Source organism: Notolepis coatsorum, assembly GCF_963971535.1.
Source record: "Notolepis coatsorum genome assembly, chromosome: 11".
In the NCBI taxonomy this organism is placed as follows: domain Eukaryota; kingdom Metazoa; phylum Chordata; class Actinopteri; order Aulopiformes; family Paralepididae; genus Notolepis; species Notolepis coatsorum.
In genome coordinates, this window is record NC_140175.1 from 112,434,830 (window position 1) to 112,457,140 (window position 22,311).

A 22,311-nucleotide genomic window follows, 5' to 3' on the forward strand; every position below is an offset into this window, starting at 1 on the left:
AGGCTGCAGCGGCGAGAGAGGATCTGTACCTGGCTATGTTGGACCATCGTAACACACCGAGCCAGGGCCTCAACACAAGTCCAGCACAGAGACTCCTAAGCAGGAGGACCAGAACCCTGCTTCCTACAAAAGACACTCTGCTGGAGCCAGAGGTAACAGACAATGACCAGGGACTGAAACACAACAGACAGAGACAGGAAAAATACTACAATCGCACAGCAAAGGACATGGACACTCTGAAAAGAGGAGACAGTGTGAGAGTACAGCCTGGTGACACACACAAGACTTGGAGAGTGGCAAAGGTGATCCAGCCAGTGAGCCACAGATCATATGAGGTGGAGTTAGAGTCGGGAGGTGTTCTGAGAAGAAATCGTCGCCACCTGACCTCAGACACAATCACACCACTACAGACACACCAGGTACAATCACACCTGCATCAACAGTGACTGAGAAGGCCGGCCCGCCAGTCAACCTGGTAGGGAGCCAAGGTGCGGTCACTACCAGGTCTGGTCGACAGGTTGTCAGACCTCAATACCTGAAGGACTATACTTCGTGATTAGAGAATGGACGGGGGAGAGAGAAAAAAAAGAGTGAAATGGGTTATGTGTGCACATGTTTTGATCTGTTGATTGTTTGAGGGGTACAAAGGTAATGAGTCATTTACACAGTGTTGTTGTTGTTGTTGTTTGGATCTGTTGTAAGTAAGCAGAACACAGGTTAAGTAGTTTAAGTAGAAAAAGAAAGATGTAACAATAGGATTGTTCTATTTAAGTGCTGTTGCACGTAGGACTCTTTTAGATGTGACACCGAGGGTTCACTTGTGGTGGAACCAAGCTTATGTAACTATAACAACGGTGAATAAAGTACAAGTAAGCAAGACTGCTTTAACCCTTCATTGTGTACAGTCGGGACACGGACAGAACATAATGAAACAGGATATAGAGTAGACAATAGTGATTATCATGTGCATAATCCATCTAGATCCACACTCCATTTCAGTAGGTGGCGGTAATGCACCAAAACGTTAGTGCCAACCGCCAATAAAAATCAGAGGAAGAAGAAGAAGAAGATGTCAGTCCAGTTGAAGACGAGCTGCGAAATACAAGAATTAAACAAGTGTGTTCTGTTGGACATTTCTGCGGGGATTTAGAGAATATCTAGACAGCGCATTAAATCTAGACAGACCTTAAACGTTGTTTGCGGATTCAACCAAGGCATGCAAGGTGAGACTGTAGCCATATTCCTTCTAGATCTGATAACGTTCTGTTAGCTAACGAGCTAACGCTGTGCGGCTAACGGCTGCTAGCTTGTTGTCCTGAGGTGTTGTCTGTCTCTGAGGTTTGGAACAAAGACGAGGAGCAGCTAGTTATTAGTTGCACTCATTGAAGAGTGTGATCACATTTCACTGGAAGTATTGTTACCAACGTTAGCTAGCTAGTAGATGTGTAAGTGGCATCCAATGTAATAAAAAAAGTCAACCAACGAACGCGATTCTTGTACCGGATCTCCTCTCTGGTAAACAAGAATACCCTGAAGACTCTAGCAGGAGCACTCATTCAAGGGTACTACGACTATGCTTGCACCTCATGGTACCAAAGCACCTCAAAGGCACTAAAAAACAAATTACAAACATCTCAAAACAAGCTAGTCAGACTACTACTTGACCTGACTCCTAGAACCCACCTCACCCCTGCCCACTTTGACAACCTAGGATGGCTTAGAGTAGACGACAGAGTACAGCAACTTGCAATGGGCCTGGTCTACAAGATACACTTACGTGACCAAGGTACCCATGTACATGTCAAAATACTTCCCAAAGGTCAGTGAATACCACGATCACAACACCAGAGGGAGCTCCACAAATCATGTAAAACCCAGATTCGGCTCAAAAAAGGGACTAAACACGTTTCGCAATTATGCCACATCAATGTGGAACGCCCTACCTAAAGCTGTAAAGGAATGTGAATCACTACCCACTTTCAAAAACACTCAAAAAACACCTACGTGAGACTGCAATTCGAAACTGGCCCCTACAAATGTCCTAACCTAGTTGTACAGTAAATGACCAAGTAAGGCTTTGTCAATATTCCAATGTACAGTGTAAAATGTGTGTGTCCCCTACCCAACCCCCCCCCAACCTCCAATGTACAGCCCTCACCCAACCCACCCAACCCCACCCCACCCAACCAACCTCCTCCAATGTACAGTTTCTACGCCAAATGTATATACACTCCTTTTCTGGACACTTTTGTATCACAAACAGTACTGTATTTGCAAATCTGATATGTCATAAATGTATAGATGTAGCAGTACTGTCTATCTGTATGTCATGTATGTCATATATGTTATGATGAATTGAAAATGGGGGACCCTGATGTAAACAAGACGAAAGTCTTTCTCTGGTCTGCATCCCCTTAACAATTGTAGGTATTGAGCTGTACTGTACTGTACCCATTCTGCAATCTGTTAATAAACTTTTCAATCAATCAATCAATCAATCAAGTTAGTCACAAGCTGACTGGTTGTATACAAATAAAAGTGCTACTTGACCTCTTTGAGACAGTTAACATTCATATCTTAAGGATCCTGGCCAAGTCTATAAACTAGACCTCTGTACCCAACGCTTCATGATGTGATATGAAAACCATAGAGGTGCATCATTGAACAACGTTTCTCCTGAACAGCTGAATAGGCTAATTCATGATTTCCACCCCTCCTACCAACCTCCTCCAATGTACAGTTTCTTCGTCAAATCTATATACACTCTTTTTTAGACTCTTCTTCTATCAAAAACTACTGTATTCGTAAATCTGGTATGTCATAGATGTAGCAGTACTGTCTATATGTATGTCATGTATGTCATATGTTATGATGAATTGAAAATGGGGGACCCTGATGTAAACAAGACGAAAGTCTTTCTCTGGTCTGCACTGTATTGTACCCATTCTGCAATCTGTTAATAAAATTGTCAATCAATCAATGATGGTGAAATGCTCATCTCATCACGACCAGCCTGAATCACAGCCAGCAGCCTTTTGTCTGCAGCCATGGTGCAGCTTGTGCTGATTACAGTGGGATGGTTGGTGAGAGGATGGTGGGGGGAATGGTTTATGGTCTGCATGGTGGTGACGGAGGTGTTTAGCATGATAAGCCAAGCACCTCTAGGGCGTGAGCATGGAAGCCGGGGTTATGTAACCTCGTTCCCAGTTTATCAACTCCGTGAGATAAAGACTGGTGTAACGGCCGAAAGTGTGTATGCCATGGGGTAGAATTTCCAGTGTATGTACTTCCCCTGGAAGCTGCCTCCGAACGGACCAAACTTTTCCCGAATCCTGTCGGCAAACAAGCTAGAACGTCCCGGTCATGTAGTAAATTATTCAGGCAAAGCCGTTGCAGTGGCTTAAAGGGGAACTCCACTTTTTTTGGAAATTAGCTTATTTAACATCTTCCCTGGAGTTAGACAAGAAGATGCATACCTTTTTTGTCTCTGTGCGTGCATTTTAGCGTTGGGAATAGACGCTCCGTTAGCATAGCTTAGCTTCATCACTGGAAGTGAGGCAGGACAGTAGCCTTACAGTGCCTTACAGTGTATTGCAAGGTCTGACATTGACCAAACTTGATATGCATGACCTTGGTGGGCTCTAGGTCAACTCCTGAAAAGGGGGTCAATGTCAGACTTTGCAATCAAAAGTTAGGGGACTAATAACCCTTGCCCTAATTTCAGTGCGCCCCCTAACTTTTGATTGCAAGGTCTGACATTGACCCCCTTTTCAGGAGTTGACCTAGAGCATCTTCTTGTCTAACTCCAGGGAAGATGTTAAATAAGCTAATTTCCAAAAAAAAGTGGAGTTCCCCTTTAAACGAGGAAATATTGTGCACTTCACACGTTTCTATAATTGTTTTGTCGAAACCGGAAAGCCTGTAGCCGGTACTTCCTGTACTTCCGTTTTCACACTTTAGGAGGCATAGCTTTACCAGCCTAGGGGCTATGAGCTGAAAGGCCATAGAGATAGGTCCCGCCCACACAGGGGAAACATTCCATCGCTCCCCATTGACTTTTATTGTGTGACGGTTCCTTCTTGTCATTTTGGTCAGCTAGCAATCAACAGAAGGATACCTGTGTACAATAATGTGGAACGCCCTACCCACAACCGTGAAGGAATGTGAATCCCTACCCTCCTTCAAAACCGCTCTCAAAGAGCACCTACGGGTGGCTGCAATTAGAAACTGGCCCCTGTAAATGTCCAAATCCCCCCCCCCCCATCAATGTACAGTTTCTTCCCCTTCGGATGTATATATTTTTTATGATATTTTTACTACACAGTTCAGTATATCTGTGTCATAAATGTCCTGATTAATTGAAAATGGGGGACCCCGATGTAAACAAGACAAAAGTATTTTTCTGGTCTGCATCCTCTTAGCAGTTGCTTTGTATTGAGCCGTACTGTATTTTTTTTTCTTTCCTTCCTCTAATTCTGTTCCTTTCTCAGCCATGTCAATAGACCAGAATAAGTTGGCGGGGGGACCACATTCTTCATGTATCTAACCGATTAGTTCAGGCTTACTGACGTTTTCCCAGTCCCTCCTCCTCCCTGGTTCACTAAGTGTTGGTGCACCAGAGGCACAAAGAGTGAAGCATCCACTGTATCACTCAGTGTTCACTAGGGCTGACCTTCGATTTTTTTTTGGAATTCGAAGCTTCGGGGCCGAGATTCGATTTTAATTCGAAGGTTCGAAATAAAAAAATAAATAAAAAACGTATTTTTGAAAAATAATTATATATATATATTTTTTTGTGATAGTTGTACAGAACTTTGTTCAATTTTGTCAGTGCTGTAAAGTTTAAACCCTTTTAAATCTTAGACAAACAAAATACTTTGCTTTCATGAAATATTGTAAGCCGTCATTTGAGGCTTTATAAAAGCTGCACAATGAACACATCTGTCAGTGCCGAGTCCGACCTCATCTTAAATAATAAACGGCACTGCTTGTTGTAATTCACAAAGAGAGGCAGAGTTTATTTTGCACAAAAAAAAAAATATATATATATATATATATATATATATATATATATATAGATTCATTTTCACAGTGAATCTCTGGTGTATTTCACAGTGAATCTCTGGTGTATTTCACAGTGAATCTCTGGTGTATTTCAGAGTGAATCTCTATGGTGTATTTCAGAGTGAATCTCTGGTGGAAAGACTCAGAAGAAGCTTCTATCCCCAGGCCATCAGGCTGCTCAATGAACAATAAACACTATGCAACAACCATCAAATGCACACAGCACACACATCCACACGCACACACTCACTTTAAACAAACAACACACTGCAGCACCCACTCTCCACACTTTAGATCACCTAAACACACTTTCTATTTATTGGTAAAGGATTTGCACTACAACTCGTACACCTTACTGTAAATTGTACCTAAATTGTACCTCATCCCATTTCTGCTTTGCACTATATAGTATTGTAGTACATTGCATAGTATATTGTATATTGTATGGTAACTCAGTTACTTCTATTCTGCATCGAACATTGTACATATGTCTATACTGAACACTGTGACCTCTATTTTTACTTCTATTTTACATGCTATACTATTTTATTTCATACTTATCTTGTCTAGCACAGTCTCTGGAGCGTAACAGTAAGAAGCATTTTGTATAAAAGTATTCTGTACTTCTGTATGACAACTATTAAAGACACTTGAAACTTGAAGTGTATTTCACAGTGAAACTGGTGTATTTCACAGTGAATCTCTGGTGTATTTCACAGTGAAACTCTGGTGTATTTCACAGTGAAACTCTATGGTGTATTTCAGAGTGAATCTATGGTGTATTTCACAGTGAAACTCTATGGTGTATTTCACAGTGAAACTCTATGGTGTATTTCACAGTGAATCTCTGGTGTATTTCACAGTGAAACTATGGTGTATTTCAGAGTGAATCTAGTGGGATAGTGTGTATTGCAGTAGGTTCGGGCTCTTTGCATGTGTAGTGGGATAGTGTGTTGTGGTTATTCGCGTGTACTAGGGCTGTCCCCGACTAAGGATTTGGACAGGCGACTATGATTGGCCAAAATTAGCAGATAGTCGACTATTAGTCGACTATGACATTTTATTTTTTGAAAAAAAAGTAAAAAAAAATTTCTCATTCCATTTGGGCTGTGGGGGGTGCTTAATGTCTGAAGGAGTCAACGGAAGGCTTCTTGTCTAGTCTAGTGTGTTCATTAGATGGGTGAAATCCTCTTTCAGTGCCTCTGTGCCTGTTTTCTTAGGCAGTTAGCCTCTGGTATGCGCGCCATTAGTGTTAGCCACGCTTCTAGACCTAGAGAGGTTGGCAGTCGACTACGGCTCCTTTCGATCGATTAGTCGACTAATAGGGGTCAGCCCTAGTGTGTACTGTATTGTGTAGCAGTGTGTAGTGGGATGGTGTGTACTGTAGTGGGACAGTGTGTAGCAGTGTGTAGTGGGATAGTGTGTACTGCATTAGGTTAGGGCTCTCTGCATGTGTAGCAGTGTGTAGTGGGATAGTGTGTACTGCAGTAGGTTAGGGCTCTCTGCATGTGTAGCAGTTAGGGATGCCCCGATCGATCGACCAGCGATCGGTGTCAGCCGATATTCAGTATAAATATGAGATCGGTGATCGGTGATAATGCTTTATTTTCGCCGATCGTTAAAACCGATCGAAAAACATGATCCAATTCTTAGCGGAGATCTCACTCGCTCTCTCTCTGACACACAGAGCTGCCTGCAGGCCCCTCCTCCTCCCCCTGCCCCTCCCGCACCCGTGTAAACACGGGTCTAGTCTAGTGGGACCTCCGTGAGCTAACGTTAGCTACCGTTACAAAATGACCCAGTCAACTATTCACTTTTAGTTTTATTTAGTTTTGTGCACAGACAGTGGAGATAGCGAGCATTTTGACTTGTTGCGTGGTGGCGATGTCTCGCAGATAATACAACTACAAGTATAATTATATAATATATATATTTAATAATATATATATTTTTTTATATAAAATTACTATTTTTTTTTTTAATCAAAAACTATCTATCGGATCGGTATCGGCCGAAATGGCTCAAGACGATCGGTATCGGTGACAAAAAACGTGATCGGGGCATCCCTAGTAGCAGTGTGTAGTGGGATAGTGTGTACTGCAGTAGGTTAGGACTCTGCATGTGTAGCAGTGTGTAGTGGGATAGTGTGTACTGCAGTAGGTTAGGGCTCTGCATGTGTAGCAGTGTGTAGTGGGATAGTGTGTACTGCAGTAGGTTAGGGCTCTCTGCATGTGTAACAGTGTGTAGTAGCCAGTGTACTGCAGTAGGTTAGGGCTCATGTGTAGCAGTGTGTAGTGGGATAGTGTGTACTGCAGTAGGTTAGGGCTCTCTGCATGTGTAACAGTGTGTAGTGGCCAGTGTACTGCAGTAGGTTAGGGCTCATGTGTAGCAGTGTGTAGTGGGATAGTGTGTACTGCATTAGGTTAGGGCTCTGCATGTGTAGCAGCAGGGGAGGAAACTAACTTTTTGGCTTACCAGCCAACTGGCGAGTATATGATTTTTTTACCAGCCAAACCGATTTTTTACTAGCCATAAATAAATCGCTAATTGTGATAATTACTTCTTTGTATGTCTTCGTCTAAATTGATTTTCAATCATAGCAATAATTACACACGTCTCTACTCTCTACTCTTTAAAATATTTATTACCATAAAACATTAAGTGTCTCTACTCTTCACAATATTAGCATAAAACATATATTAATCACACCGTCTCTACTCTTCAAAATATTACGATATCACATATTAACATGAAAGAGGGAACTATTCTGGACTGAGTTGGGCTCAACTGGGCAGTGAAAGATGCTGGGTTGGGCAGGGAAAGTTGGGCTGGTCTAGGTTGGACTGGGTTGGGCTGGACTGGGCTGGGCAGTGAAAGAACCAAGCATTTCACTGTAATGTAATAGCTAAATAAAACAACTTGAACTTGACTTGTTACATTTGCACTCTGGTTGGATGCCAAACGTATTCTGGTTGTACTGTACTTGTGCTGTATGATCACAATACATTGGAATCAAATCTCATGTCAACGCTAGGGGTTCAGCAGGTGTATTCTGAATGACAAGTATGACAACATCACCGTTGTGAAGGGCATATGGGCGAGTGGTGATATGGGGGGAAACCCGGTAATAATTCGGTAATAATAAAATGTCACTCGGCTGCATTTAAGCAAAGCCGCTCAGTATAGTCCACTATGTTGAACGCGCGTTACCCGCGTTATGGTAGCTTGTTACATGCTAGGTAGCTAGCCGGCTAATGCTGGTTGACTTGAGTGAGCCTCACGCCCACTTGTCATTCTCATCCGACTCGAAGGAGACACGTCGCATGCTGTTGTTCGCCGCCCATGTCAGACAGACCGCACTTATATCCGAAAGCGACGACTCTACATCTACATGCAATTATTTTCATCCACTGATGTGTTTTTGTCTACGTTGTCAAGCCGGTGACAGGAGTCTGTAGGTCCGCACGCAGTGATCTGTCCACTTCCCCTAGATGGGCGGCATCTTCTAGAAAACAAGTGTTCATTGGAGGAGCTTAGAGCGCAACGATGATGTTCATTGGTTATGGATTATTATGAGGCGCAAATGGGAGGAATCATAGTTCGGCTTGTGCCAGTGAGTGAATCAGCAGATTGCAGAATGATTTTTTTGGTTTTGTTTACTACTCGCCAGTGTGGCGAGTGCTCTTCATGAATTACTCGCCAAACATAAAGAATACTCTCATTTGGCGAGTCAAATGGCCTAATTTCCTCCCCTGTGTAGCAGTGTGTAGTGGCCAGTGTGTACTAGGGGTGGGACGATACATCGATCCAGATCGATCTATTATCAATGATCACATAGGATCGATGCAACGTAAAAAGATCGATTCATATTGCGATACTCTTATTTTGAAAATCCCCTGGTGAGCATATCCACCCCGCCCCAACAACAACAACTATCTCTGCGTGTTACAGCATAGCTCCAGATTCCGCATATTTTGTGACCCAAAATAAGTGCCTGTTGTTTTTTTTCCACAACTGGTCAAATGCATCTAACATGCTTTGCATCCTCGCCATTCCTTTATGCCCATGTCGTGTTAAAGACCGAAATTAACGTTACGTTAGCGTAAGCTAAGTTAGCTAAGCTGATCAGAGCCATAGAGAGAACAGCAGAGGTCCATTAGGGACTGGGGGGGGGGGGGCATTCTACCTTTCTGTGTGTCTGCGTTTTGAAAGAGGGGATTTAGGTTGCGTGTTGTGAGTTCCAAAATGTTTTACTTAAAGGAAAACTCCAACATTTTGGGAAATTAGCTTATTTAACATCTTCCCTGGAGTTAGACAAGAAGATACATACATTTTTTGTCTCTGTGCGTGCATTTAGCTTTGGGAACAGTCGCTTCGTTAGCGTAGCTTAGCTTCATCACTGGAAGTGGGGGAAGACAATAGCCTGACGTTCCCTTACAGTGTATACAGTCACCAAATACACTCCAAATACAACTCAAACGTTCATGTAAACATGTTGTGACCTGTGTATTTACCACGTGGAGAAATAAAAAATTATTTAATTAGACAATTACGTTTTCTAAGCAAATATACTTGATTTTTTTTGCCTAAGCACTCGTCTCTGCGCGCAGTCAGTGATTTCTACGTGAAGCCGTGTTTGTGGACATTCTCATTAATTCAAAGGATCCGAACCGATTGAAGTTTATGGATACCATGACTTAAAATCCTATTACCTTGACGATTAAAAGCCTCCCCAATTTAAAAAACAGTAATCCAATGGCTGGTATTGATAATATAATACTAACTACTGCACGTAGCTAACCGGAGCTAACACAGAACCGGATGGTCACTAAAGCAAATATAATGACTTCCTTTCTGGGGTTTTCAAAATAAAAGTGCAACGTTTATAGCAGCGGAAAACGTTTATTTTGTACATTATCTAACGTTAACACGAACCTAAACTAACTTTAGGTTAGTTGTAACGTTAGTTTAGGTTCGTGTTAACGTTAGATAATGTACAAAATAAAAATTTTCCGCTGCTATAAACGTTGCACTTTTATTTTGAAAACCCCAGAAAGGAAGTAATTATATTATATAAAAAATTGTTCCGAGTATATTTGCTTAGAAAACGTAATTGTCTAATTCAATAATTTTGTATTTCTCCATGTGGTAAATACACAGGTCACAACATGTTTACATGAAAGTTTTGGAGTTGTATTTGGAGTGTATTTGGTGACTGTATACACTGTAAGGGAACGTCAGGCCATTGTCCTCCCCCACTTCCAGTGATGAAGCTACGCTAACGGAGCGACTGTTCCCAAAGCTAAATGCACGCACAGAGACAAAAAAGGTATGCATCTTCTTGTCTAACTCCAGGGAAGATGTTAAATAAGATAATTTCCCAAAATGTTGGAGTTTTCCTTTAAAGTTTAAAGCTCAATTTATCAAAACGTGGCACTTTACAGTGTGTAGTGCCATAGTGTGTACTGCATTAGGTTAGGGCACTGCATGTGTAGCAGTGTGTAGTGTGATAGTGTGTACTGCATTAGGTTAAGGCACTGCATGTGTAGCAGTGTGTAGTGGGATAGTGTGTACTGCATTAGGTTAGGGCTCTGCATGTGTAGTAGTGGGATAGTGTGTACTGCAACTCAAACGCACAGGGTGAGCAGACCGTGGGACTTACCTTCCCACAGAAGAACCCCCTAAAATCACAGTGTCAAGGGCAAAAACCCAACCCCGTGGCAAGGCCGTAGCAGCGGAGCGCGAAGGAGGACCCAGCCCCAGGAAGGGACTGGACCCCCCGGAAAAAGGGGCCTGGCGAGGCCAACAACGCCGCAGCATTGAGACCCCACCAGGCGGTCACTAGTGACACCACCCCCCCACATCGCCAGCGTATTCGGACAGGGCCCATCCAAGAGCAGGCCCTTCCCCCCTGTAACTGAGGGGTACAATTCCCTGACTGTATTACTAGATATGATACTTACTACCACTACCTTTGTACTTAATATTCGGCCACCCAGTACTCTGCATAAATATATTATGATGAACACTGTCACGTAGATGAAACGGATCCAACACAAATGTACGAATTAGAAATAGGTCTTTATTTCTACACAGCGATGGTGTGTAGAGCAAGCACTTAATCAAATCAATCACATTTATGAATGGGAATTAGTATGCACTTTTATGGCAAGAGTATTCGTCGGTATATCAATAGAGAATGTCCAATCTCTGAAGGCGCAGGTGGTACATATACAACCTGGAATAGTTTAAGGAATAACAGCAATGATACTTTAATGATTATATACTGGATACACTAGGGGGGGTTAATCCGGTCGCTTGTAAGCCGACAGGAGTAGGAAGGGGGGGGGGTAGAATCCGGCTGCCTCATCCGGCCAAGGGTATCCCAGGTGAACCCACTGTAGTGCCGTTCAATGCGCCGGCGATCCTTGGACCACAGATGAAAGCAGGTGGACTCTTTGTGGGCCGGCGTCCTCCGGTCCACGGAGGAGAGACGTGAAGCGACCTCGTCTTGCAGAGCGTCTCCTCACCTTGCGTCCTCTCCAGGGGGGGGGTTTCCAACACACGGCAGTGTCGGGGGTCTTTATCCATGGAATAATCAATGTATACAAAGCATAATCTGTGCCTGGGAAGGCGGGCTGTCGTCGGTAGAATAATCCGGTATACAGGTCCACTCGCTCGTCGGCTCTGGGGCTCCTCGGGTGCAGCTTCACGTGGGGTCAACCACCCTGGATAAGCAGCCAGTTCTCTGCCCGAAACGATGGGGTACTGACTACGGTAGTATTCTCACCGTACGAAGCACTATATATTAACAGACTATTATTAGCTTAATAGACTACGTCCAACTCGACGATATAGTGCCAAATATGACTATTCAAATATTAATATACACGATGTCTCAATACCGATGGTAGGCGAACTTGGCCTTACTCCCACACGTGGCGTCGCGGGGAGGCTTTACGTCTGTGACTCTATTGGAGGGTAAGAAACTGGACTGAAAAGGAAGTCCTACTTTAGTAGCGCAGTATATATACGCACTATGAACAAATAGTCCCATTAGTGGTGCGGTAGCCAGATTCCTATGCGGAACTAGGACTTGTTCGTACATGTTGAGCGGTACGTTTGAACTGGGTCTGGGGGGTATGGCAGCCTGGCACCAAGGTCTCGACCAATAGTAGAATGGAGACTATTATGGGATGTTCAGTAGGCTAGAATAGATATTCAATGCATATTGTACAAGGAATATACAAGGGATATCAGGGAATATTAGAGAATATACAAATACAATTAAATATATATATATAAATAAATATATATATTCGGTTTAATCTGGCCCTTCACAACACCCCCCCTACAGCACGACCCCCTGAAGCACTCAAGAGGCTACACCCACAGTGGGACCAGGCAGCGCACCGGGGAGACAACCCACAAAAGAGGTCGATCCCTCAATCCAGGCAACAGGTCACTCGACCTGAGCCTGGAGCACTGCGGACTAGACAGGCGCAAAAGGGGTCTGCTGAAAACAGCACCCTGGCGGAAGGGGCGTACGGTATGCTGTGCACTAGTGATGCACGATATATCAGCCGCCGATATAATATCGGCCGATATTGCCGTTTTCGGTCCGATATCAAGATGGGGCCGATATAATTTTTATTTTAATTCCTTTTTTTTCTTTTTACATGTTTTGGCCTTAAATAGTTTCAAAATATCTGTAATTTCTGAAAATAAGGTACAAAAGTAAAAAAAATATAAATGCGTTTTGGAAAATAGCTCTTTATTTGATTATCATAAAAAAAGTGTTTTCTATACAGAGATATCGACATCGGTAAATATCGGTATTGGCCAGAACAGCAATATTAATTAGGGGTGCACCGATATGAAAATTGGCCACCGATACCGATAGTTCAAGTAACACAATCGGCCGATACCGATATTTGTGTATTATTTGTATAGTATTTGTAATATTTTTTAATTTCTTTTTTTTAATATTTCTTTTTGTAATTTTTTTTTAATGAAACTACTGTATATTTGTATGTTTGTATTTGTAGGCCAAATTTACTTACTTAAAAAAAGGAAACAATCAAGAAATATGTTTATGGTATTAATTCCGCCATGCCATGTAGCACTATCCCTCTCCCAGTAGCCTGTATCAGTTCAAGTATCGTCTGGCGGCCTGCAGATGGATACTGTTCTCTCAACCAGAGCTCTCAGCCAATGCAATATAACCATTTTGATTGACAGTCGATTCGGCCAATTACGCCACACCGCTAGCACCCACCTCCTGCTGTCCTTACCACCAATCGGCAAGCGTTTATTCATTTTCTACTTTCGGGCATTCCGCCATTGTTTTGTTTGCGAGAGCACAACAAACTTAACGTAACTACGTTAGCTGCCCGGCCCGCCGACCAGCGCTCCACAGCATGACCAAATGAGACATAATGATTTTACTGCAACAAATGTTATAATAAAACAAAGCCTTTCTATACATTTGTCTGGTTGAAAACTTTATTAACAGATTGCAGAATGGGTAGTTGGGTACGGAATGAGCAACGGAATGGAACTGAGCTATGAACGGACTAACGGAGTAATGCCTTGTTTACTGCTATCTTCGGGTAAATAATATGCTTGTTATTGAACGTGTAACACTAACTATATAACGTTAATGCCACAAAACAAATGTTTGTCATTTTAACAGCGGATACTTTCTTAAATGCCATCTTCCCGAGAGAGGGTGTTGACGGGGAGTTGTGTTATTAATAGCATTGAACAGCTTACCGAAAGCTAGCGTTAACTATTGTTAAAGGTTGGCGGCTACGTGGCGTAGTGGGCAAGGCGCTCGCCACGAGATCTGGAGACGCTGGGCTTGCCTGTTCGAGCCCAGCGCTCCACATTTGCTTTCAGTTTAGCTGGTCGTCCGTACTAATACACATTGGCCGTATTAGGGGGTGGGAAACTGATGGGTGGGGATCGGGCGTTGTGGACAGTGACTCCTACAGGTCAGTTGGTGCGCCTGCGCAGTAGAATCAGGAAGTGTCAGGGGCAGCGTGAGCCTCCCACGCGTTACTCCTCGCCACTGAGAGATCGAGCTGCGCAGGTGAAAAGATGCGACTGCTGTTACCTCAAGTACCGGAGGGGACTTGTGCTATGTATGACTTAGTCCACATTGCAGCCGGCTTGTGGGAGGCAAGAAACAGCGTTCGTGACAGGGGAGGGTTGAATTGGATGATACGAAATTGGGATGGGAGAAAATATAGAAAATGGAAGAAAAAGTGGATAAAAAAAAAAAAAAAATATTGTTAAAGGTTTAGCCATAACGTTACCTTGGCTAAAGTTGGGGCTATTCATAATCCAGCAATAATGGCTGCAGACCTGCAAGCAAAGTACAGCAAGTTGGCAAAGGAGTATTCCAACGCAAATCACATTTTCACCAGTAACGTTAGTCTTGCATCTCCCGGTAGCTAATGCTAGCTAACCTAGCTCATGTTAGCGTCGTCACTGAGCGACCACCTCACGTACACAATTAATGACATGTTGCGGACAGCCATATCGGTGACAATGTTTAGCTTTTAGTGCCAAAGAGTCTGAAGCGGAGTCTCAAAAGAGAATGTTGAATATTTAGTAGTAACTTTGATGCAGTAGCTTGTGTGTGTGTGTGTGTGGGGGACTGGGGCGGGGCCGGCGTTGTGCAGGATGCGACTGAATTTATCGGCTACTGCCATCGGCACATTCGAGCTTATCGGCTGTTATGTACTAGAGGCCTGGTCACTCCTGTGTCACCAGGGCAGGCAGGTGAGGGCTGCCAATTAGCCAATTAGTGCTGATTGGTTACCTGCTGGGGAGCTTCAAAGGCAGACCCAGAAACACACATGCACGGTCTGTGCCTAGTGAAAGAGCTGTCAGGTTCTTACAGTCCTTGTCCGTTGGGTTACCAGTACATTAGCTTATAGTTATATTAGTAGTTCCTTGGTTTAGTAGCATTTTTTAGTTAGAGCACAGGGTTTTGGTGTTGATTACACATAGGTTGCGTACCCATGAGCCAGGGTCGTAACAATTGGGCGCTCGTCCGGGATCTTTTACCCCTAGCACTTTGTTTGGTGATTTTTTTTTTGTGTTGCACGGGGTGTCATCATATTATGGTTTGGGTGGTGTTCGTTACACATGGTCTAACGTGGGGGCTGAGCCATTTTCATCAAACAGGTGAGTATGCCGTATTTGTTTGTAATTTGATGTGACTACTTATGCTGTTAAAATATATAGTTTAGTAGGCACCACATGTACAGTTACAGCATTGCAAATTGAGGTCCCTCCTACCGCCGTTTCAACGCCCTCTGCCGCCCGTTAACGGCTCTTGTCAAATGGTTTTATTAGGGTGGGTGCGGTTTCTGTTTTGTGCCGCCAGGAGGCGCAAAGTCAAGTTGGAATTATATCCATCCAGCGCCCGCCCCTACTCTGCCTCATGTTTACAAAATCAGCTGTTTAGCCATTAGTCATTAGCTATTAAACTAGCGTTAGAGTCGAGGAAAAGCAATTGATGCTTTGGATCTAATGAACGAGGGCATATTGGACTTTGTTACAGCTGTACTCAAATGTAACTGGCCCGTCGATTATTGTGACCAGGCTGTCCTGTGGATTTCAGCTGTCGCTGTACTGAATTTACTGGTAAGCTAACTTCGGTTTAACGTTAGTTTGTTTACTACAGTTATGTAGTCAACTAAGGTAACGTTACAGTAGCAACTGCTCAAATAAAGCTGTATCCACATTGCTGTCAAGTTAACGTTATGGTCTCTCGAAAATTGAATGCGACCTCAAGGCTTTTCAACACTGGCCGCGTAATATTAGTTAACGTTCATTTAGCAGGATGTAATGTGTAACGTTTAATCAACGTGAAATGGCCCTGAATACATCATATAATGTGTTTCCCATGTGCTTATATTGTAAGTGTATGCCCAAAAATATATATCACTGAATTGAAAATGGGGGACCCTGATGTAAACAAGACTAAAGTCTTTCTCTGGTCTGTGCAATGTGCATCCCCTTAACAATTGTGTGTATTGAGCTGTACTGTATTGTACTCATTCTGCAATCTGTTAATGACATTTACATATCTGTAGATACTATATCTATATCTGTACATCCCTTACCTACTCTTACTAGTTATGCTGCTGGCCAGTATGACTTACTACCATATAGTGTCTTTATACCTGTATCACTGTACATATTAATACTATCTATATCTGTACATATCTCTTACCTACTCTTACTAGTTACGCTGCTGGCCAGTATGACTTACTACCATAGTGTCTTCTTTATATCTATATCATTTTCCATACCCAGTTCTCTTCTCTAATGGCTATTTTCTTTTTATGTTGCAGATACCTGTCAAACTGGAGACTATTTCCACTCCATCGCCATCAGCTACAGAGTGGGGTTTTGAGCTACTACTTAAAGGCACTGGGTCCTATGTACAATATATAGTTTTACTGCTATGCCCCTATGCTATAATTGCTATTACTAACTATATTATGCATTAATCACAACAAGTTATTTTCTTAAAGTGTCCTTTGTGTTTAAAGTGACCTATGGTGTGAGCGAGTGCACTGTGTGTTCATGTGTTTTTAAGTTACTGTAGACCCACATTAAAGTCAAGATAACTACTATTTGGATGGTATCTGTGTCAATGATTCCATTCAACCAAAGTGAGTATCACTGTATTATACTACAACTCTATACATACATCTGAGTAGTGATTAGCACTATTACTCAGTAGTACTAATTTATATATTTTACACAGTTTAATCACCTGTTCATTGTATATAACTATTGCACTTTACTGTTACATTTGCACTCTCAAAATTAGATTAGATTCAAATGTACAGCACACCATATACTGCTATAGTGGAATATACTATTCATAAATCATATACCATTGTATACCATCTTGTTGCGCGCTCCTGGCCACCGCAGTGTCATGATTAATTGAAAATGGGGGACCCTGATGTAAACAAGACTAAAGTCTTTCTCTGGTCTGCATCCCCTTAACAATTGTGTGTATTGAGCTGTACTGTATTGTACCCACTGTATTGAAACACAACATAGCAAGACGTAGCAGACTTTTTTTTATTACATTGGATCTCACAGCTAGGCTACAGATGTAAACTCCTAGTTTTTATCTTTGGCAGCCTAGGGCATGTGCACAAGTTGGTTGTGAGGGGCCTTCAATAATTTTACTATATTTCCAGACAGTGGGACCCTGATGTAAACAAGAACAAGTTACAGGTTGAAAAAGCCCTCGGCTCGGAACTAGGCAAAATCTGCATATGGCTCGCCGACAACAAACTATCATTACACATGGGCAAAACAGAGTCCATTCTCTTCGGTTCAAATAACAAACTCAGCAAGACCGACGGCTTCTCGGTTACAGTGGGTGACAATATTATCACAAGGAAAGATGAAATTACCTACCTGGGTTCCATCCTAGAGGCTAATCTTTCCTGTGACAAAATGGCATCCAATGTAATAAAAAAAGTCAACCAACGAACGCGATTCTTGTACCGGATCTCCTCTCTGGTAAACAAGAATACCCTGAAGACTCTAGCAGGAGCACTCATTCAAGGGTACTACGACTATGCTTGCACCTCATGGTACCAAAGCACCTCAAAGGCACTAAAAAACTAATTACAAACATCTCAAAACAAGCTAGTCAGACTACTACTTGACCTGACTCCTAGAACCCACCTCACCCCTGCCCACTTTGACAACCTAGGATGGCTTAGAGTAGACGACAGAGTACAGCAACTTGCAATGGGCCTGGTCTACAAGATACACTACGCGACCAAGGTACCCATGTACATGTCAAAATACTTCCCAAAGGTCAGTGAATACCACGATCACAACACCAGAGGGAGCTCCACAAATCATGTAAAACCCAGATTCGGCTCAAACAAGGGACTAAACACGTTTCGCAATTATGCCACATCAATGTGGAACGCCCTACCTAAAGCTGTAAAGGAATGTGAATCGCTACCCACTTTCAAAAACACTCTCAAAAAACACCTACGTGAGACTGCAATTCGAAACTGGCCCCTACAAATGTCCTAACCTAGTTGTACAGTAAATGACCAAGTAAGGCTTTGTCAATATTCCAATGCACAGTGTAAAATGTGTGTGTCCCCTACCCAACCCCCCCCCCCCCCCCCACCTCCAATGTACAGCCCTCACCCAACCCACCCAACCCCACCCCACCCAACCAACCTCCTCCAATGTACAGTTTCTACGCCAAATGTATATACACTCCTTTTCTGGACACTTTTGTATCACAAACGGTACTGTATTTGCAAATCTGATATGTCATAAATGTATAGATGTAGCAGTACTGTCTATTTGATTTGATTTGATATCTTTATTTCGAACATGCAATGAATACAAACAAACAATAACAAAAGCAAAACACAACTCAATCTACATGTTCGAAAAGGAGTAGGAAGAAGTATACACTTATTTAATCCTACCCCTTTTCCACTACTCAAATGAGTACTATTTTAAAACATAAAAAAAAAATATATATATATATGCAAAACAAAAACTATATATGTAAAACATGAAAGAAATAAAATACAAATGTAAACACCCGTGAATATCAAGTCCCTTCCTCATCCCTGTACCTTGTGAACATCATTTCCTTATACATCAGTTTGAATTGTCTCATGTTTGGACATTTCTTTAGCACCACATTTAGACTGTTCCACAGTTTCACTCCACATATCGAGATGCAGTGTCTTCTCATGGTAGTGCGTACATTTAGCACTTTTAAATTGTGTTCTCCCCTCAGATTATAACCCGCCTCCCTATCAAAGAACAATTCTTGAATGTTTCTTGGAAGTGCATGACTTTTTGCTTTATACATTAATTGTGCAGTTTTAAATTCCACAAGATCATTTAACTTCAAAGTATTTGACTTTGTACAGTTTCTACGCCAAATGTATATACACTCCTTTTCTGGACACTTTTGTATCACAAACAGTGCTGTATTTGCAAATCTGATATGTCATAAATGTATAGATGTAGCAGTACTGTCTATCTGTATGTCATGTATGTCATATATGTTATGATGAATTGAAAATGGGGGACCCTGATGTAAACAAGACGAAAGTCTTTCTCTGGTCTGCATCCCCTTAACAATTGTATGTATTGAGCTGTACTGTACTGTACCCATTCTGCAATCTGTTAATAAACTTTTCAATCAATCAATCAATCAACAATTGTGTGTATTGAGCCGTAGCCTACTGTATTGTACCCATTCTGCAATCTGTTAATAAAATTGTCTCCCTTGCACCCCCCCCCCCCCCCACGCACACACAACATTAAGGGATAGTGCAATTATCTTTTATACCCCCCTGTTTGTTATTTATGCCTTACTCCTGTTTTTATATTTAATACTGTGTTTAGGACTGTGTTTTTATATTTTTACTAGCACCTAGGGCTGCATTTTAAATTTCGTTGCAACAACTGTAACAATGACAATAAAGATCTATTCTATTCTATTCTATTCTATTCTATTAGCGGCCTGCTCGTGGCTCTCCAGATTGGATGGTGTCTGATGACTCTGTGTCACTGATCTCTCCACACAAAGCCAACCCCCCACTGTATACACGGAGGTGTTATATTTTGGGGGTTGGGAAGTGAGTCAAGCCTGCCTGAACCATTGTTTCTCAAAGGCAAAACTACTGTAGTTTTGCCTTTGAGAAACAATGGTTCAGGCAGGCTTGACTCATGGCAGACTTGACTCACTTGCCAATAATATAACAAGTCAATATAATTAACTGGATCATCAAACATGGATAGTGGAATTAGTTTTAAAAAGTCTGATATAGACAATAATAAAAATAGTAAGATAAAATAGACAGAGTAAAATAGTGCAGTGCAATAAAATAGTAGAATAGAATAGATAAAACTTATTTTTTTACAGTGAAATAAAATAGTGATGAATGAATGAATGAATGACAATTTTATTAACAGATTGCAGAATGGGTACAATACAGTAGGCTACGGCTCAATACACACTTGTTAAGGGGATGCAAACTAGTAAGAGTAGGTAAGAGATATGTACAGATATAGTTATAGTATTAATATGTACAGTGATACAGGTATAAAGACACTATGGTAGTGGCCATACTGGCCAGCAGTGTAACTAGTAAGAGATATGTACAGATATAGATATAGTATTAATATGTACAGTGATACAGGTATAAAGACACTATGGTAGTAAGTCATACTGGCCACTTCTTCCTACTCCTTTTCGAACATGTAGATTGAGTTGTGTTTTGCTTTTGTTATTGTTTGTTTGTATTCATTGCATGTTCGAAATAAAGATATCAAATCAAATCAAATAGACAGTACTGCTACATCTATACATTTATGACATATCAGATTTGCAAATACAGTACTGTTTGTGATACAAAAGTGTCCAGAAAAGGAGTGTATATACATTTGGCGTAGAAACTGTACATTGGAGGAGGTTGGTTGGGTGGGGTGGGGTTGGGTGGGTTGGGTGAGGGCTGTACATTGGAGGTGGGGGGGGGGGGTTGGGTAGGGGACACACACACATTTTACACTGTGCATTGGAATATTGACAAAGCCTTACTTGGTCATTTACTGTACAACTAGGTTAGGACATTTGTAGGGGCCAGTTTCGAATTGCAGTCTCACGTAGGTGTTTTTTGAGAGTGTTTTTGAAAGTGGGTAGCGATTCACATTCCTTTACAGCTTTAGGTAGGGCGTTCCACATTGATGTGGCATAATTGCGAAACGTGTTTAGTCCCTTGTTTGAGCCGAATCTGGGTTTTACATGATTTGTGGAGCTCCCTCTGGTGTTGTGATCGTGGTATTCACTGACCTTTGGGAAGTATTTTGACATGTACATGGGTACCTTGGTCGCGTAGTGTATCTTGTAGACCAGGCCCATTGCAAGTTGCTGTACTCTGACAACCTAGGATGGCTTAGAGTAGACGACAAAGTGGGCAGGGGTGAGGTGGGTTCTAGGAGTCAGGTCAAGTAGTAGTCTGACTAGCTTGTTTTGAGATGTTTGTAATTTGTTTTTTAGTGCCTTTGAGGTGCTTTGGTACCATGAGGTGCAAGCATAGTCGTAGTACCCTTGAATGAGTGCTCCTGCTAGAGTCTTCAGGGTATTCTTGTTTACCAGAGAGGAGATCCGGTACAAGAATCGCGTTCGTTGGTTGACTTTTTTTATTACATTGGATGCCATTTTGTCACAGGAAAGATTAGCCTCTAGGATGGAACCCAGGTAGGTAATTTCATCTTTCCTTGTGATAATATTGTCACCCACTGTAACCGAGAAGCCGTCGGTCTTGCTGAGTTTGTTATTTGAACCGAAGAGAATGGACTCTGTTTTGCCCATGTGTAATGATAGTTTGTTGTCGGCGAGCCATATGCAGATTTTGCCTAGTTCCGAGCTGAGGGCTTTTTCAACCTGTAACTTGTTCTTGTTTACATCAGGGTCCCACTGTCTGGAAATATAGTAAAATTATTGAAGGCCCCTCACAACCAACTTGTGCACATGCCCTAGGCTGCCAAAGATAAAAACTAGGAGTTTACATCTGTAGCCTAGCTGTGAGATCCAATGTAATAAAAAAAAGTCTGCTACGTCTTGCTATGTTGTGTTTCAATACAGTGGGTACAATACAGTACAGCTCAATACACACAATTGTTAAGGGGATGCAGACTAGAGAAAGACTTTCGTCTTGTTTACATCAGGGTCCCCCATTTTCAATTAATCATGACACTGCGGTGGCCAGGAGCGCGCAACAAGATGGTATACAATGGTATATGATTTATGAGTAGTATATTCCACTATAGCAGTATATGGTGTGCTGTACATTTGAATCTAATCTAATTTTGAGAGTGCAAATGTAACAGTAAAGTGCAATAGTGATATACAATGAACAGGTGATTAAACTGTGTAAAATATATAAATTAGTACTACTGAGTAATAGTGCTAATCACTACTCAGATGTATGTATAGAGTTGTAGTATAATACAGTGATACTCACTTTGGTTGAATGGAATCATTGACACAGATACCATCCAAATAGTAGTTATCTTGACTTTAATGTGGGTCTACAGTAACTTAAAAACACATGAACACACAGTGCACTCGCTCACACCATAGGTCACTTTAAACACAAAGGACACTTTAAGAAAATAACTTGTTGTGATTAATGCATAATATAG

At 41.9% G+C, this 22,311-nt stretch overlaps 1 protein-coding gene across 1 annotated transcript in view; it reads left to right on the plus strand.

The window, feature by feature from the left end:
* The first annotated feature begins 1,209 nt into the window (after positions 1-1,209).
* LOC311236958 (uncharacterized protein) overlaps positions 1,210-22,311 on the plus strand; it is a 90,742-nt gene continuing 69,640 nt past the window's right edge. Inside the window, exon 1 of the mRNA XM_084324765.1 lies at positions 1,210-1,223. The gene's annotated coding sequence lies outside the window, so the exon portion shown is untranslated. The remainder of the gene's footprint in view (positions 1,224-22,311) is intronic.